Genomic DNA, 6,000 nt, shown 5'->3' with positions numbered 1-6,000 from the left:
CACTTTCACATAAATTAACTCAACCCTGTATTTATACCTGTGTAGTTTGTGTTAAACCCTCTGTCATAAAACAACAGCACAAGAAATGTCCAAACACAGAATATGATGATTGACAAATATACAGTATGGGTAATATGTGTCAAGGGCCTGATTTCACAAAGGAAATGTGACGTGAAACTAAAGCCTTGTGGATGTAAAATATTCTAGTAAAAGAGAAATAAGAGCATTCAAGGGAGAAATGGTGGCGTGACCAAAGGCATGTCTGTCTAATAACTGCCAGAGAATCAATCACTGAGCTATAGAAGACCTTGGCCCTGAACAGAATGTAAGGGTTGTGGCCACTTTAATCCCATACGATGACCCAGAATGACTTCCTGTTCAATATGGGAGGACACTAGGTATGAGTCCCTTAACAAAGCAATTCTCCAACTTTATCTAGAAGTAAATGACAGTCCCATACAATATAGCACAGAAAAATGATGACCAAAACAGTTTGAGAGGGATAAGTGCAGTCTTGGTCCATTCTGGCTGTTGTAACAGGATACCATAGCCTCGGCTTATGCAACACACATTTATTTCTCACAGTTTTGAACTCTGGTCAAACTGGTGGAATAAACACTGTGTTCATCTACTCACTAAACCACATCAAAACCACAACTAAATTATAGCACAACCAACCCTGACAACAATCTGAAGACTAACTGAACAGAACTCCTATCACTAAGGCTATTTCTCACAGCTTACTTGGAGGCTAGGAAGTCCCAGATCAAGATGCCAGCATATCCGTGTGTCAGTAAGGCCCTCTTCCTAGTTTGAAGACACCTGTCTTCTTGTTGCATCCTTACATGACAGAGAGAGAGAGACAGAGAGACAGAGAGACAGAGAAGTGGGGAGAGAAAGCTCTCCTGTCTTTCTATAAGAGCACTGTTCCATTCAAGTGAGAGATGCACAACCTGATCACTTCTCAAAAACCATCCAAATAACATCATGTTGGGGGTGAGGATTTCAATACATGAATTTTGGAGGGACATAAACATTCAGCCAGTGGCAAGTGGATATCAAAAGACATTATGCTGTGATCTTTAGAGAGAGATATCTAGGTGTCGGGATCCTGAGTCATCTCTACACATCCAGCACCACTGGCTAGCCTATTCACTGTTAATTATCCCTTCCTTCTTCCATAGGCTAAAAGAAAAAGAAAGAAAAGAAAACCCTAAGCTCATGTGGATATGGTGTGGTTTATTACTCAGACAGTCCTGCAAAATCCTCTCGTGGAAAACATTACAGTGTGAATTGACATCATTACCAAAATCTAAAATATTCTTGGATTCTTATGGTGAAGAATTTATACCCTCTTCTCTGACACTTTTCAAACAGGTGGGTAGACCCAATCAGTAGGCAAAGGAAGAAAATGGCTTAAAGTAAATTGTAATATTTCATGGTGATATATCATTCAGTGAATGCAAGCTTTGTCCAAACTGCATTAACCACAATGTAAGAGTACGTCCCTGTCATATGTTAAATTAAGTTCTAAGCCCATTGCTTCAGAGCTCTGTGCTGGTCCCTTCTCCATGGTCTCCCCTTAATGACCAGGCATTTATCAGTGTTCTTTCTGTAAACAAACAGCACTTATTCCATAGTATATGTTGTGTAGGCTGAACAACAGAGGCAGCCTGAAAATCCCTCAGCCGCACCGCCTTTTGCATTTCCTTGGAGAAGTTAAGCCTTATGCAGGCATCTTATCCAGATGTGCCTTCCCCCTTCAGATTGGCTTTATCACTAGGCCAGTCACCCTCTTAACCTATATCTGATAAATGAAGATTGGGAGCCAAAACGTGTGATCGAGTGGTGCCCTCTCAGAGTCCTGCACAAGGCCATCTTTATTCTGCAGCTAAACTTTCTGAGAGGTTGGTCTTCTGGCCAAGACGGAGGGGTAGGTAGACACACTTCAGCTCCTTGCACAACCATAAAAAGGATTACATCTACCTCAAAACAAAAAACAACCAGAACTGCCAGATACATTGAACTGCATGGAATCCAACAGACGGAGATTTAAAGAAGTAATACACTCATCCAGACAAGTAGGAGCGGTGGAGCTGGGGAGCCGGGGTGGAGAGGACGTGGTGCGGCAGCAGCGGAAGCGAGGTGGCAGTGCAAAAACAGAGACTGTGGCTGGTGGAACAGGCAGTCCACATTACCGAAGCTTGGAAGAACACCTGGGGAGTGATCCCAGCACCACGCCAAACCGCACAGCTCACAGAAAAATAAAGTCCCATTGTTTCTGGCTGTGAAAACCAGTGGGAGTTGGGGTGGTGGAAGAAACTGCTGGTCTCTCAGAAGAGTGGTTTAGAGGGCCCTCACAGTCCTAGAATGTATGGAAACCCACCCCCTCTGGGAACCATTGCCAGGGCAACAGCTAGCGGGGTGCCAGTTGCATAAGGGAAGTGGGTGAAGGGATTAGAAATGGGGCAAGTTCTCTCTCTGACCCCTCCCCAATAGGCAGTGCCACAAGCCTGTGAAACCAGTCTCCCAGCACTGACAAATACCTAAGACTCTGCCCCTTACAACATAACAGGAGCAACAGCTCTACCTAATACACAGAAGCAAACACAGCAGGCTGTCAAGTTGAGGAAACAGAGAAGTATAGCCCAAAAAAGGGAGCAAATCGATGTTCCAAAGGGAAAACTAAGGGAGGAGGAGATAGCCAACATAACAGATGCAGAGTTCAAAGCATTGATGATAACAAAGCTCACAGAAATGATCGAGTACAACAAATGCATAAGGGAAGAAGTGAAGGCTATACCAACTAAAATGAAGAAAAATCCACAAAAAATCAATAGTGAAGGGAATAAAGCCAGGGTTCAAATCAATGTATTGGAACATAAGGAAGAAATAAACAATCACTAAAGAATGAAGAAACAAGAATTGAAAAAAATGAGGAGAGGTTTAGGAACCTCCCAGGCAACTTTAAATGTACCAACATCCAAATCATAGGGGTGTCATAAGGAGAAGAGGAAGAACAGGAAATTGAAAACTTATTTAAAAAAATAACAAAAGAAAACCTCCCAAATTTGGTGAAGGAAATAGACATACAAGTCCAGGAAGCAGAGTCCCAAACAAGTTGGACCCAAAGAGGACCACACTAAGACACATCATAATTAAAATGCTAAAGGTTAAAGAGAAAGAGAAAATCTTAAAAGCAGCAAGAGAAAAGAAAAGAACAGGGTGACCACTCAGCTCGTTTTATATCATCTATGTGAGAGTCTATATTTTGGAAAGTTTAAGATTTTCAGAAGCAATGTTGGTCTAGAAGTGATGACTCTCATCCCTAAGAAAATAAGTTCTTGTAGCCTATTTGGGTGGGAGAAATGGTGCAAATTAAATGCTTAATATTTATCAAGCATCTGCTATGATCTAGTCCTGTTCAGAACATAGCAGAGCAAGTATAACTTCTCTTTCAATCAAGTTAATGAGGAATTGATTTTTGAAGCTTTTAAAAAACATAAAGTATAGTACCAATATTAAACACCAATCACATTGGGAATGGGGCTCACCTAGCTAACTGCCTAATATGGAAGGGAAAATGTGAGCAAATCAATAGCAGATCTATAGCTCTTTCCCAGGGTGGTACTAGAGTGCTTTCGCCCTCAGCAGTACATGCAAAGACTCATTGCTCAAAACTATGTTAGGAATCAGAAGGGGACTCAATTTCATCCCATAAGTAAATAGTTCCCTTTAGGATCAGGAGATGTGATCCCAACAAAATCTAGGAGGGTAATAGGCCAGCAACAAGCAAAAGGCTCTGTCATAGCCTTTTGCAAATGTCTATCATGGTTTCTTAAGACAACTGAGCCACCTGGTGTTAGAAAGTTAACAGCTAAAGCTCTTTTTACTGCCTTCCTTGGAGAACAAATAAAGCTTTTCCTAAATGAAGTTAGGAAAGTGTTAGCATTCTCTGCACTGAAAGTGGATTCAGCATTAAGCGTCTTGACTCCAATCATTTCAGGCTCTGATCTGGAAACACTCGGGAGCATATCCCGTGTCGGTCAGATTTGGATTGTGCAAAGTTGCATCTATTGACCTCTGGGTGAGATACACTTCCACACTGGCAACAAAAACTAAAATAATGGTAGCTACCATTTATGGAGGATTTAGTACATGCCAGTCCTTGTGACACCTTACCTGCAGTATCTCCCTTGATCCTCACGACAACCCCATGCAGTATGTATTATTATTGCCATCATACAGGTGAGAAGTTTAAGGTCAGACAGAAGGGAGTTGCCCAGCTGGTGAATGTTAGTGTTGAAACTGCAGTCCTAGAGTATTGGACTCCAGGTCCTGAGCCCTTAACCATCCCACAATCTGCCTTCTAACAACTACAGTTGCCATGAACACTTACTGCATGCCATGCTTAATGATGGGTGGGTTGTATGTGTCATCTCATAACACAGGCAGGTAAGGTGAGTAACACAGCAGCTCTTTAGTCTACTGAAGACTGACCTCATACACCACACCATGATGTTTCCTAAGTGGGAAGGAAACAGAAGTCCCTGTCCTCATGAAGGTCATTGTTCTCCTAGCCGACCCAGAAGTGAATCCTGAGATGGCATCAAATAGGTTTTCCTTGTGGGACAAGAATGCAACAAGAACACAGCGAAGTATATAAGTAAAGAGGTCTATTTGAATTTGTTCAAAAATTCTGAATTATAAAACATTTTTAAAGAAATACAATTTTTTTCACTTTTAAACAAAAAAAAAAGATAACTATGATAATAATGTATTGCCAAGCAAAAATCCTGAATAAATAAAAAAAGAAATTCTATTTATTATTTCTTTTACTGTTAAAAGTGCTTTCTACAGTGTCTACAAATAGTTTATTCTCTTAAGAAGATGAAAGGGTCCCAGTGAGATTCAATTTCTGTCTGAGTTATAACAAACTCCAAATTAGCGCTTCCCCCAGTAGGGTCTGTATTAATGAACATGTATTTTACCTCATACTGACTTTTTAAAATAGTTCTTTTCCCCCCAAAAAATAGCCTTAGTCCATCATTTCATTGACTTTTAAATAATAAAATAGAACAAACTGTGATCCACAGATGAAGTTACATCTCCAAAGCCACACGGTGAACTGAAAACAGCCCAGACCCGGATCCATCGGGCTTTCTGGTCCAGCCCACATGTGTTCTCTATGTTCCTTCTAGCTACAGCAACTGTCATGCCTCTCGCCTCACCCTTGACACAGGATGTCTAGGACAATGCAAAAGGAATTGTTCATGATTCTGTGTATAAACTAATGGCTAATAATGTTATAAACAACTAGACATGTATAATGATGTCCCATTTAATAGTAACAGAAGTTAACTAAGGAAGAACTGTAGAATCCAGCCAGAAAGAAAGAAAACAGAAACTGAAAGATCATGTGTGTTTATTCACCTAGTGCTTTTAAGTTTAGAAGAAACAAAGTAGGCTGTGACATGTGCCAGAACTTCTGGTTGCTCCCCATTCTAGTCTGTGTTCCCTCTTCTCCACGGAAACCCCAGTTTTGCTCAGGGCTACAATATATTCAGCTGAGAGCATTAACCTTCCCAGACTTCCTCACAGCAAGTAGTCATGCAGCCGAGTTCCGGCCAATGATGAGCAGAAGCCTAAAAGAAGTCTAAAATGTTCTATTTCCTGATGCTGGCATTTCTCTTCTTTCCTCCTCCCTCCCGCTTTCTGTCAGGAGTAGGATCCCAGCTCCTGGAGGTACAGCAACCATCCTGCCATCATGAGGATAAAAGTGACATCATATAAATAACAAAGCAAGAAAATAGAAGACGCCATAGTGTTCAGGGACATGCATGGGAATCTATTGGCTACGAACACCAACCCCCACCCCTGGGCTTCTCTTGTGTGGGGAAAAAAAAAAAAAAAAAAAAAACCTTTTTAAATTTAATCTACTGTAATTGAAATTTTTATTATCCTCCACCAAAGAGATTTTTTAAAAGATCTAGTGTATTT

At 41.0% G+C, this 6,000-nt stretch overlaps 1 pseudogene; it reads left to right on the top strand.

Moving 5' to 3' along the window:
• Positions 1–2,030: 2,030 nt before the first annotated feature.
• Positions 2,031–6,000, top strand: part of LOC150017116 (cyclin-dependent kinase 1-like) — a 70,646-nt pseudogene continuing 66,676 nt past the window's right edge.

The sequence above is a fragment of the Furipterus horrens genome, unplaced genomic scaffold, assembly GCF_987537825.1.
Source record: "Furipterus horrens unplaced genomic scaffold, mFurHor1.1.pri manual_scaffold_3, whole genome shotgun sequence".
Taxonomy (NCBI): Eukaryota; Metazoa; Chordata; class Mammalia; order Chiroptera; family Furipteridae; genus Furipterus; species Furipterus horrens.
The sequence above is the reverse complement of the archived record's forward strand: the minus strand, read 5'-3'. Positions and strand labels throughout refer to the sequence as shown.